This window comes from Cynocephalus volans, chromosome 9 (genome assembly GCF_027409185.1).
Source record: "Cynocephalus volans isolate mCynVol1 chromosome 9, mCynVol1.pri, whole genome shotgun sequence".
NCBI lineage: Eukaryota > Metazoa > Chordata > Mammalia > Dermoptera > Cynocephalidae > Cynocephalus > Cynocephalus volans.
The window spans coordinates 46,380,951-46,394,722 of NC_084468.1; positions in this window are offsets into that span (position 1 = coordinate 46,380,951).

The following is a 13,772-nucleotide window of genomic DNA, read 5'->3' on the forward strand; positions in this document are numbered from 1 at the left end:
TCCATTCTACCTGGGGCTTTCAGATATTTTGAAGTTACCTGCTTAGCCCCAGAAGACATTTCAGTTTGAGATTCCTGCCTGGTTCTGGCCGAACACCTACAGCGGAGCTCCGCGGAGGGAGTTGCAGATACCTAGAGCTCGATCGTACCCGCGGCACGACGGTCACCCGTCCCTCGTCCCTCATCCCCTTGTGAGGCTGTCATTGAGAGTTTTCGTCCCCGTGACTTTGGCCAGGTCAGCCGCTGGAGGGCTTCACGGGAGGAGCAATGAAGCGAAAGCTCCCAGACCCGGAGCGTCCAGGACACTCAGTGACCAAACCCCACAAGTGTCTCCCCGTGTTTTGGAGAGAACTCCGATTCTCTCCTGACCACGTTTGTTCCTTCTTGTCTTCTCTTCGTTTCTCCCCACACCTGGGAAGTGACATCAAATGTCCCCTAACTTCATTAAATAGGGATCTTCCAAATCCCTCTGTCTCTTACCTCCCAGGTGCTTTTTAATAACTTCATGACCATCCTTCAGCAAGATAAAGAGACAGAATTATTATTTCTACATCTAATCCCCAAACTAGATTAATTGTACACAATAAATGTGAAGTGCTGCTTTTCTTCCCCCATTTTAAAATATTTACTGTATTTACTCTTCTACTTTTTCAGGTTGACAATTAAAATGTTTTAACGCTGTCTGAAATATAATAAATATATATGGTTAAAATGTTTGGGAAAAATACAAAAAGGTTTCGTGTGAAAAGACCTTGCCTTGGCAGAGGCAAACTTCATGTTTCCTTTTTTGCAAGCAAATTCTATTCACATATAGGTATAGGTATATCACCCTTTTCTTCCCACACATGGTACCTTGGTATAAATGCTATTTTGAGCCTTGGTTTGGGGCTTTTTTCCCTTTAGAATATACCTTGGAGATCATTCTACATCAACCCTTAAAGCTCCATCTCATTCTTTTTAATGTTGACATGGTGTTCCACTGTATAGATGTACTAATATTTATCTAGGAGCTATTTAGGGGGGAGGGGATTCTTAAAGGAATTCCTCTCTTCCTGCTAGTAAACTTACCAAAAAAAAAAAAAGACCAAACAGGATGGGCTGTGGCAGAGCCAAATAAAGGGGAGGGAGATGGAACCTGGTTTGGAGAAGGCAATTTTTCTCCATGCCCATCTCCAAACAATTCTCTCTCAGCCTTATTTACAATTCATGACACTTCCTCTTGCATGTCTCATTTAAGAAGATAGTGTCTCCTCCAAATGCAAACCAGAACCTGCAGGCCCATGGTAATAGCCCCCTTTAGAAGTCTTGGAGGAAATGATGCGTCTTTGAGGGTTGGAGGACCAGAATTTGGCAGGATCTCAATGAAATCAGTCTACCACATTCCCTCCCACACAACACTTAGAAGTGCCTTGTGTTCATGAAAAACAGCAAAGTCTGTTAAAAAAAAAAAAAAAAAAAAAAAAGTCTGTTCTATATGCAATGCCCTCCCATTACCTGGCATAGCAAAGGAGTGAATTTTGTGAGTTAATCCAGTGGTACAGGTAAGGCCACCCTCTAGCAAAGTGCCCCACATGTGTTCAGTGTCCCACAGATGGTATTCAGACACATTTCCTCCAGAAGCAGCAGGGTGGTGGCTAAGTGCACAGACTCTGGGGCCGCTGTCTGGATTTGACTCCAAGATCTACCATCCATGTAGATACTTACTATCCATGTGATCTTGATCAACTTACTGGTTACTTATCCATGAAACACACAAAAGGTTATAATAGTACCTTCTTCACAGGGTTTTTGCAAGAATTAAATGAATTACTGTGATCATTTAGGGCACTTGGAATAGGACTCAGCCGCTAGGTTAAGTGCAGGATCCTAGACATAGTAAGCACTGGATACGCATTGAAAAACATCCTGCAAAGTTTAGTTATACTACAATGCATGGGCTCCGGGCTCCTTTGTGCTGCCAAGATCTAAACTGCAAGTAAGGCTCATTCATTCATCAACAGTTTTTGAACATCTACTACGTGCTAGGCATCGTACTGGGAACTGCAGTTACAACGATGAAAATAACAGCAATATGAGCATAAAAGAGCAGTCATCACAACAGCTTCACCCAGGACAAATTTAATTTAATCACAGAGTACTCTGTGTCTCCAGCTACTCCTTTGGCTTGTGCACACAGAATATACATTGTTCATGTCCAAAGCACACTGCATAAATTACACTCCGTGATCACCAAATTTGGTTACATTACCACCACTATTTTGGACTTCATATCTTAATAAGTAAATTTAAAGACTGGCAAATGATTAATAATTGTGGAAGTTGGACGATGGGTTCATAAGGGTTCATTTGACTATTCTCTCAACTTTTATGTGTTTGAAATTTTCCATGATGAAAAATTTATGTTTTAAGTAACTATAATCAAATTTATGCCCAGTCCAGTATAACACCACTGACTTTTCCACTGTCAGTGTCTTGATAATGTTGATAACAAGGATTTGGAGTGAACTTGAGCATATCTTTCAATCATTTCAGGCATCAGTTTCCTCATTTGTAAATGAGAATAATAATTCTTACCTAGCCTACCTCAAGGTACAAAATGATATAATCTCATGAGAGTGCTGTATAATCTGCAAAATACTATAAATCCATAGTGATGGTAGTAATAAAGATTTTCTCACTAAATTTTAATTTCTTTCCTAGAAGTACTTGTTACCAAAGCTTTTAGTTCGCTGGCTGATGTCTTCCACACACACACCTTCATTATCTGGAAATTGTTTTCAACATTAAGGATATCAACTGTTCAAAAAGTATTTCCCATCTTTCCTTGATATATAAATGTAGATATGGAAATAGGTATACAGATAGAGAAGAGATACATAGAATGTAGATGCACAATGGAAAATTTTGCAGAAAATATGTACAAGAGTAATACAGCAAACGAATGCCTACCTCTCAGAAATTGTTGAGGCAGAGAGGCAGGTGTATTAAGGTAGGTGCACCTTTTACTTCATATATTTCCATAGTATTCTTTCAAAACAAGAAAGTACTAATTTCACAAATAAAAAAATATAAATCAAAATCAACTCTCTGATCTAGTGCCTTTTATATTTCAAATGTTGCCATTTATTGATTACATGTTTGCATGACACTTTCTCATGTTTACTTCATTTGTTTCCTATGTTTGTTTATTTTCTAACTCACCAGAGCTTATGACCTTTTTGACAGATGTTGACTTAGTTTCATAGCCCATCCACTCTCATAATTACTGTGCCTTGGGAAATTATGAGTGTCCCCTTTCTTATCATCTGCTTTGTGTACACACCCAAGTTTATTTTACTCCCTGTGTGATTTAGATTTTTAATTTAAACCTAAAGTATATTTTTATTCTTAAGGAAAAGGAGACTATGTTACCACAAAGCCTGGCCTACCTTGAATTTTCCATCAGTGTTAAACTTTGTCCATAAAGTCTTACATTCTAACAAACATAAAACAAACTCCCCATCCTGTTTGTGAAAGAGATTAAACAGAACTTGATTACTTGCTACCCACAAAGGAAAAATCTCAGTTACTACGAATATGTATACCTCTGTTCCCTCCCCAAACTTTCCCATATAGTTTCTTGGAAAATATCACATAAGGATAAATATAACAATTTAAAAGTGTGTGAAGGATGCAGGGAATTTAAATAATCAACTGAAAATCCACACAGCATCAGAGAAGGATGCTAGAAAAATAACAAAAGTAGTCAACAATTGTTGAGCACATCACTTGGGTGGGCACTGTTCTGAATGTTTCACTTCTTTCCTCACTCTATCCTCATGCCACCCCATAAGGACAGCAAGCACCATTAGTATTCCTTAGAAAGAAGAAAAGGAAAAAGAAAAAAATTGTTTATTCATAATTTAAGTAAATGGTCCTTTATCTTTTTAAAAGTCTTGCAAAAAAAAAAAGTTGTTATATCTGTTTGCAAACAATTAATGGAGGTTTTTCCACCAGTAATTAGCAATATGAGAAACATCAAGACGCTCCTTGCTTTTTTAAATTACAATACAAAGAAAGGGTAGATTTTTGGAGCACTTATTATGTGCCAGGTGTTTTCCTTGGATTATCTTATTTAATGCTCACAAAAACTCAATCCCACAACTCAAGTCCCACAACTGTAAGGGATGGAATCAGGATTTAAAAGCAGACAGGTATTAAACATCCCAGACAGACCCCTCTCTACACATACAGTTTCTTGTTGAGGACTGAGCTTGTCCAAGGCACAAGGCTTAGCAAGTTGATGCAACTGGCTTCCTCTGCTTCTCCGTGATGGTCACTTCCATTTTCCTAGGAAGTGACTTCAGAGAGGCACTCTGAGATGGCTGACCACGGAAGAATGAAAGGCAGGTGATTAGATCTCCCCCTGCCCACCCCAGGAATCCCAGCCACAGTAGACCTTCCCCTTCTACCCAACCCTCAAGCCATTGATCTCCTCCAAAGAAAAGCAGTTACTTCTCTACAAATAGAGAAATGTGCGTGTGCACATTTTGGGCATTTCTTTTCTGCCATGGAATTTTTTGTCCTTTGTCCTCCTGAACATCCTTCAATACTCAACTCAAATGTCCTGCCCAAATGATAGGTTTTGCTTTTTATTTAGCTGTCTTCTTCAATTGAGACCTTCCTGGAAGAAATAGGTAGAAGTTGAATCTTAAGCAGGTAGTTAAGTTTAGAGGGATGGGTGTTAAAATATGATAAAAATGGTTAAGGACATGGTGATGATGTTTGTTTAATAAAATCTACTTTGTATACTTAGACATTGTGATATGTCTAATTTGATAGAGTTATTATAAAGATACTGTGAAGTTATGTAAAATACAAGGGTCTTCAAAAAGTTCATGGAAAGATTCATATTATCTTTTAATTCAATTTTTCCATGAATCATTCTTAAATTCACATTTAAATAACAGTCATACATTTTATAAATATATCCAGAGTTATGCTAAATGTATACTTCATCCTAGACAAATTAATATGGACTACTTTGTTATTCACAAAACTAGGAAATTGCTTTTTTATTTCTTATATACACACAGCACTTATACAATATATGATAGTACAGTCATATGTTCATGCAAATGTTTCTCCCCCAAAAGCAGGAATTATGTCAAATCCATTTTGTATTTCCAGTGCCTAACACAGTTCCTTTACCTACTCACCTCTCAATATAATAGTGATGTCCAAATCATTTACATTTCTGCTGCTCTTTTTTTCTCCTTTACTTTATCATTATTTGGGGCAGGGGGTCCAGAATCACATGTCTCTTGGGTAGAGATCACAATTGTCTTTACAGTGAGCAACTTGTTGGAATAAATAGCAGTATTCAATGTCAACATAGACACAGAGTGAAGGAGTTAGTGTGTAATTTATTAAGCAGTAGAGATTTGAGGTTTTATTTTTGATTTTGAGTAATGAAGAAAAAGAAATAGAACATTTATAGGATTTGAATGTATTATACGGTACAAGAAATGTGTGGTTTGAATTTTACATTTATGTCATTAGCAGACTATACTCATTTTCCAGTGAGTTCATCCCATCTTCCCTCTTGAAGTTTATTAAGTTCTCAAAGAACTGAATAATGTAAAAAAAAAAAAAAAAAAGTTGTTTCCTAGAGAAGTGTTACAAATCACCAGTCTCTTACAAGAAGGATATATGCACTTCCAATTAGTTGTATTAGTTTGCAACACTGTTCATATTTTTACAGAATAAAGATAATGTTTCCCAGTAATGTTGCCTCACCAGCTCTCCTTACTGGGAGAGCTAGTCAATGACAGCAGAAAAGTTTTATGTTCTTTGTATATAAATTTAGTCTCCAGAGTTTCCAAAACATTGGTGAATAGTCCCTTGAGGCACAAATAAAAATTCTCTCTTTGAGCAGTGTTTCTGACATTCATTTCTAACATATCACTGCTTTGGTGCATCGGTGCACATAATAAAACCAAACAAAACGACTCACCAAGAATCACCTCACACAGAGAGAAGTTTTAAAATAAAATGAAAAAACACAACAATTAGATCTAATTGACAATCATCCAAAAATCGGTCAGGCTGGGTTATAGGCAAATGAAAGACTGCACAGAAATGATTTCATGCATCTGACCACATAAGGTAAACAGAAGTTCCAGATGTGGAGAAAATGAGTCTAGTAACAAAGCACCACATCAAAAATATTAGACATTAAAATGGTCTTCGAATGTGTCAAAAAACACTTAAATTTCCTTATTGTAAGAAAACTTGACCCTGCTTCTCCCTAAAGCTACTTAGTTGTGTATTACTTTCTCCTTTTCTTCACGAAAAAAAGTTATTGAAAAAGAAGAGGTCGTCCTGCACCTTCTCTCCTCAAATACAATAGCTTCTTCTCAGTCTTGACTGCCCAGCGCCTCCACAGCACTCATCCCACTGTCCACTTCCTTCCTGAAGCTCTGTCTTTGCTTGACGCTCAAAACACTGTCCACTCCTACCTGCCCTTCACTGTCTTAGGCTCCTTTGCTCTACCCTAACCGCACGGATTCTCCAAATCCATTCTTGGTCACCATTCCTTGTGCTCTTCCATGACTTTATCAGGCATCTCATCCCCCCTTGTGCCTTCAACTATCTTCATTACAGGGACAATTTGTAAAATTGTGCTCTCCAGGGCCGGCCCCATGGCTCACTTGGAAGAGTGCGGCGCTGATAACGCCGAGGCCGCGGGTTCGGATCCTATATAGGGATGGCTGGTGCGCTCACTGGCTGAGCGTGGTGTGGGCGACACCGTGCCAAGGGTTGCGATCCCCTTACCGGGTCAGAAAGAAAAAAAAAAAAAAATTGTGCTCTCCAGTTCTGATTTTCTACGCTGGTTCCAGACTCTAATCTCTAATCCTTCCTGGCTATCTCCATGTGTATGTCCCACTAAACTCTAAAATTCAAAGTATCCAAAATGGAACTCTTTGTCTCTTCACTCCTATAATGCCTCCTGCAGCCTTCTCAAGCTCAGTCCTTCTAGACCCTTATATTCCATACCGTGGGGTCAGGTTATTCCCCTGCCCTTTCTTTTCCACCCAAATCCAATTTTGTCTACATTCTTTACATCTCTCATATTCATCTCCTATTGTCAATCATCAGACTTTCTAACTTATGACCATTTTACCCTTTTCCTGCAATATTCCAATCCATCTATCACTCTGCTGCCAAAGTTATCTTCCTAAAACACAAGGTTCATCTGTCCTTCACCTTTGACAGTTGGCCATTGTACACAGCATAAATCTCTAAGTCCTAAGCCTGGTGTTTAAAGATGTCATTCTTTCCCTGCTTCCTGTTTATCCAATTTACCTTTCAGTATACCTTATACATACTTTATAGCCAACCATATGGAGTTCACTGGCCACTTTCAGAAAAATGCTTTATATTCTCTTGTCCCTTGCTCAATGTGTTCTCTTTGTTTAGATATTTATTCCACTATCGGTCTATATGAGGCTAGCCTCCCTTCAAAATCAGGTCCCCAAGGAGTCTCTGCAATCTCTACTCCTTCCCTTCCCCACATCTGACTTATTTTCTCCCTGCTTACAACAGTCAGGATTTCTCAGGTTGTCAGCAACAGGAAAACCAACTCAAGCTGACTTGAATGTGTAGGAGCATGTTGCTGTAAGTTATGGGCTGGCTTCAGACGGTTTTGTCCAGAGTCTCACTGTGTTATTATGCTATCTTTCTCTGTGATTTTCTCAGTTCTGCCCTCAGGCTCTCTTCATAGTAGAAATCAAATGGCTACAACATCCTCACTCTGCACTGTCCACAAAAGGAGAAAATATCTTTGCCATCAGCTCTTGAAAAATAAAGAGGAAGACTCTGCCCTCGGCAATTATCTTACATCTCATTGACTCATCCCTAGACCAATTACCGGGGGCAAGAAGGCTAGGATGGTTTATATCAATCAGGGTCCACTTTTGCAATTAAGAGTGGGGTCAATAACACCAAAACCACAGAATTAAAATGAGAAGGGGACTAGTCCACAAAGAAAAATCTAAAGATTTTTGTAGAAAGTAAGAGGGAATGGATTTTCAGAAGACAACTAATCAATGACAACTATATTCTCCATACTCCAGGAACTCATTATCCACTATCTGTTGTAACACATGTGATATCCTGCCTTAGATTTATTTCAGCATTTGTGTCTCTCTCCGTCATTATATTGTAAGCTGGAGAACAGGTTTAGGATAGCTTTGTAATTGTTTTCTCTAAACTTCCAAATAAATGAAGACAAATTTTTCATTCTTCCTCTGAAATAGTTTTTCCTCCATACAACAGTATCGTCATAACAACAACGAGCATGTATTGAATTAACATGTGTCAGGCCCTGTTATAAGTATTTTACATGTGTTGGCTCCCTTAATCCTCACCACCAATCTACTCATTTCATAGATGCAGAAACTAAGGCTCAGAGGGGTTAAGTAACCTGCCCAATGCCATGTAGCTTGTACATGGTAGAGCCAGGATTTGAGCCAAAGCAGTGTGAATCCAAAGTCTGCACTCTGAAACAGACTGTTACGCTGGTTCATATTTATTGGTTTTATAAATAAAATACTCCTCCTGGTAAAATATTCACTAAAAAGCTACTTTTTGTCTTCCAGCTCTCCCTTCAGAATAATGCTCATTCTTGCCAATTCTTCTTTTCTAACATATCTGTTCTTTCTTGTTTGTTTTTACATTAAATTGACTATCCAAATTCTGACCATCTCTTAACTAGACTACTAGAGTAGTATATTTGAGAATCACTCAGTCTCGTATCTTCACCCAAAACTATCCTCCCAGCCTCGATACTCTTCTTCCTGACATGATCTCCAGTATCAGATGTTGAATGTCTTTCAGCTCATAATCAGAAAAGAATAAGACCATCAGGAATAAATGTTGGGTCATCTCTGCAGTTGCTCCTGACAATAATGTTTATGGGCCAATAGGCCAATTGACTTTGATGTTGTCTGTCCTCTGAGATGGAACTCATAAAACTGTGGGGACCCTAAAGGGATTATACAATCCAGTCTCTTGTCCTCAGTCAGGAAGCCCTTAGCCACTAAAGACAGATCTTAACTATTTGCATCTTGAAGAAGTATTAAAAAGATTCTTCACAACCACACTCGACAATACAGAACTTCTAGCATGTGACTGCAACTGGGTTGCACCATGAGGCTTCACCCAGCACTCTGTACCCAGCCACCTGTTACAGTGCCAGAGGCCTGTCCCTTAAGTACAGGTGGCAGATTACTGAGCACTTCCCATTCACAAAATATTAACTTACTTTTTAATAGCAAGGTAATTATGACATATCTATGCAAATACCAGAATTGTTTTTTATGGAAACATAATCGATTGTACATATCTGTGGGGTATAGCTTTGAATATCAATACCCAAGTGCAATATGTGATGCTCAAATCAGGATACTTAGTATGTTTGACATTACACAGTATGATCATTTTTTCTGGCCCTTTAACAATTTATTGCTAACCTCCCCTCCCCTTTATAATACCAGAATTTTAGACTTTTTAAAAGTATTACCTATGTATTAGATATACTGTTTCTGTTCATAAACTACAGAATTTAATAGATATTTAATATTTTTTATTTTGTTTCTATTTTTAAATTTATTGTTTCTATTTATTTATTTGAGATTTATTACATAAGTTATTTATTAATGTTAAATCAGTGGTTCTCGATCCTGGCTACCTGTTAGAATCACTGAGGTCTGGGGAGCTTTGAAAAAATACTGCTACCTGGTACCTTCCTACATCAATTAAATGAGAGTTCTCGAAAGAAAACATGATAAATAGTTTTTTTGTTTGTTTTCTAATGTGTATCTGCTGTGCAGCCAGAGTAAAGAGTCATTATATTAAACTATTGTTTATGAGAACAGAAAAGATCCTTCCAAAACTTAGAAATGAAAACATTATAGCTCCATGACTATTTTATCCACTGGGTACTAGAGTCACAGTGAGATTTCTAAAGAAGACCAAAAATATGTGAGAAATTCAAAAAGTGTTACTCATAAGAACAAAATAACCTATTTTTAACAACCTCAAAATTAATAAGAATACTTTTAAATATTTTTCATCCCCCCAAAAAATCTACTTAATGTGAGCTATAAATGAATTTTAATGTGTTTGTCATGATTCAGGGTGAGTCTTCCACAAGTAAGAGCACCTATAACAAGGCCTTGAAGCATCCTTGAGTATTTCAAATTACTATTCAGTATTTGACAGTATGAAATTGTTCCTGTCTGCCACTAAAAAATGTCAAGGAATTAAGAGTCTGAAGTCAATAGTCATAACTACCTTTCATTTTGATAGGAAGAATTACAGCTTTCCAGGTTTTAGCTTCAAAAGGAAGATAAGCTTTGTATGCTCACTGAGGAAACACTCTTATTTTTTCCTGAGTTATGCTTTTTGTTAAATGCTATTGTGAGTGAAAGAAGAACTGTTTGGGGGAGGTTGGGTGGGAGTAAGACACCAAAACTGAATTTTAAGAAAGATAAATCCTCTGAATCAGTTTCCCTGATCAAGAAACACTGCTGAACACAATGGAGTGTGTGATGTCGTCTTTCACCCTTCCTAGCTCCTAGTCAAAAGCCAAATTCCAACAAATTGAAATAATATGCAGAGATAGCTCTTATATCCAGTTAAAAGAATTCTTCAGGATCTAAAATGAGGACCCCATACTATAACCATCCTTAAAATTCTTTTTGAGTTTGTGTTTCGAAAAGTTTGAAAATGTCTATATGTGTGTGCTTGTGTATTGAATACACACTAAAAACATACCCATCAGAATTTAACAGTAATTGTCCCTCAGTGAGAAAAATATAGATGAAGAATTTTCTTCGGGAATCACATGAGACTTTTTATGCATATATGCATAGAAGAAAAGTCTTGAAGGGCATACATAAATCTTAAAAATAATTACCCCTGGGGACCAGGGTGGGGGATGGACAGATTGAAGGGAGTTCATTTATTACTCTACACTCTTATATTTTTGAATATTTTCATCAATAATTTATAATTTAAAAACAATTTAAATAATAATAAACTTATAATAATAAATTTTGAACCTTTCCAAAGTCACTAAAGGCCATATTACTCTAATTTGTAGGTATCTTTACTAACATCTCATTTGTCCGGGTGGGTAGGAAAATGAGAACAGAAATGCCTGCCTTTGTTCTGCTCAGAGACCACAGAGTAGTTCTCCTGCAGTACTCCCTACTTCCTCATGTGTTTCATGGTAGTGCCCAAGTGGGACAATGACCTCAAAGTAGTCATACATTATAATAGTTCATATGAAAAGCTAAATGTATTAAGCTCCTGCTCTACAAAATGTTTTCTTATACATTATCTCATTTTCTTCTCACAACGATCCTATGAGGCTCAGAAACTAAGCATCTTTGGCAGGCAAGACAGCTAATAAATGGAAGAGTCAGAATTTAAATCTACGTCTTTCTGGCTTCACAAACCAGTGTCCTAAAATGGAAAGAAATAAAAGTTGTGAAACAAACAGAAAATTTTAACAGCACCTGGATATCACTCTAAGTTGGTCATATTTCTGCCAACATAATTCTCTTAATAACTTTGTAGTTCTCCTACAACATTTTTTTTTTTTTTTTTTTTTTGGCAGCTGGCAAGTGTGGCGATATAAACCCTTGACCTTGATGTTATGACACTGTGCTCTAACTGACTGAGCTAACCAGTCAGCTCCTACAATTCTTCTTGAGATTCACTCTATTAGTTGAAATTCACATTCATGATCCCTTTGAGATGTGTCTATACCTTGGGCTTGTACAGGAACTGCTGGGGGACAATGGCCTTAAGTTTCTTATAAATCCTATTGTTTGACTGAATAATCCTCTGTGACAACACCTTAGACATTTCTGCTAAACTTTCTGCCTCCAGTGTTCCATCATATTTTCCTCACTTATCTTTAAGTCCCACTGTCAGCCTTCTCAAATGCCATCAGGCTTTTGCTAATGATTTATTCAGGATTCCTTAGGCTTTCATTAACATGCTTCTCAAAGTCCTAACAGCCTCTTCTGACCATTTGAAGACCACTCCCACATTTTTAAATATTTGTTATGGCAAAATCTCACTTCCAGGTATCAAAACTTGTGTTAGTTTTCTATTACTGCATAACAAATGACTCCAAAACCTAGTGGCTTCAAACAATAAGAATTTATTATCTCAGAGTTTCTGTGGGACAGTAGTGTGGGAGCAGTTTAACTGGGTTGTTCTGGTTCTGGGTCTCTCATGAGTTTGCAGTCAAAATGTCAGCCAGGGATGCAGTCATGTGAAGGCTTGACTGGGGCTAAAGAATCCATTTGTATGTGTGACTCACTCATATGGCTATAGGCAGAAGAACTCAGATCCATAGGGGCTACTAGAGTATTCTCATAGAAGTTGGCTTCCCTAGAACAAATCATAGAAGTTGGCTTCCCTAGAACAAATCATCAAGATGGCAAGGTAGAAGACACAATGTCTTTCATGACCGAATTGGAAGTCATATACTGTCATGTCCACAATATCCTATTAGTTCACAGGTCAGCCCTACTCAGTGTGGGACGACGTTAATACCAGATCTTTAATATCAGGGGGCAGACATCACTGGAGGCCATCCTGGGTTGATTATAATTTCTCTCACTAGTGTTTTATAGCTTTCAGCATCCAAATCTTGACCATATTTTGATAGATTTATCCCAAGATACTTCAAGTTTTTTGATGTCATTATAAGTAGTACTATTTTTTAAGTTTTAATTTCCAATTGTTCATTACTACTATATAAAAATACAATTAATTTTTTCATATTGTCTTTGCAACTTGTGCCCTTGCTAAACTCATATATTAGTTCTAGTAACTTTTTGGTAGATTTTTGTTATTTTCTATGTAGATAATCATGTTACTGTGAATAAAACAGTTTAATTTCTTCCTTTCCAATCTATATGCCTTTTATTTATTTGCTGGTTTATCACATAGGCTAGGACCACCAACATAATGAATAAAAATTATGAGAATTGACATCCTTGCCTTCTATCCAAGCTTGAAAAGAAAGCAGAGACACTTTTCATCAAGCTGAGGAATTTTCCTTCTATTCTTAATTTATTGGAAGTTACTATGAATGGATGCTGAGTTTTGTCAAATGCTTTTCCTGAATCTACTGAGATAATCATATAGTTGTTTATTTTTAGTCTGCTATGTCAAATTGCATTCACTGATTTGTGAACCAATCTTGCATTTCTGGGATAAACGCCACTTGTACATAATGTGCTCTCTTTTTTTCTTCTGGGATAAACCTCACTTGTACATAATGTGTTCTCCTTTTTTAATGTGGCTAGATTTGATCTGCTCGTATTTTATTAAGTATTTTTGAATTCATGGTCATGAGGAATGTCAGTCTGTAGTTTCCTTTTCTTTCTCTGGTTTTGTTATCTTGGGAATGGTACAATTAGTACCATTAGTACAATACAATTAGTTGAGAAGCGTCCCCTTCTATTTTCTAAACCATGTATATTTACAGGTGGAATATTATTACCTTGAATTTGCTTCAAATCATTAGGGATGGAGGAAGGAATGGGTGTGAATATACATGATACGAGATAGACCAGGAGTTGATAATTACAGAAGATCAGCAATGGGTATATGGGGATTCATTGTACTTTTCTCTGCCCTTCTGCATATGTTGGAAATTTTTAATAACGAAATATTTTCTTTTAAAAATAAACCAGCATCCTT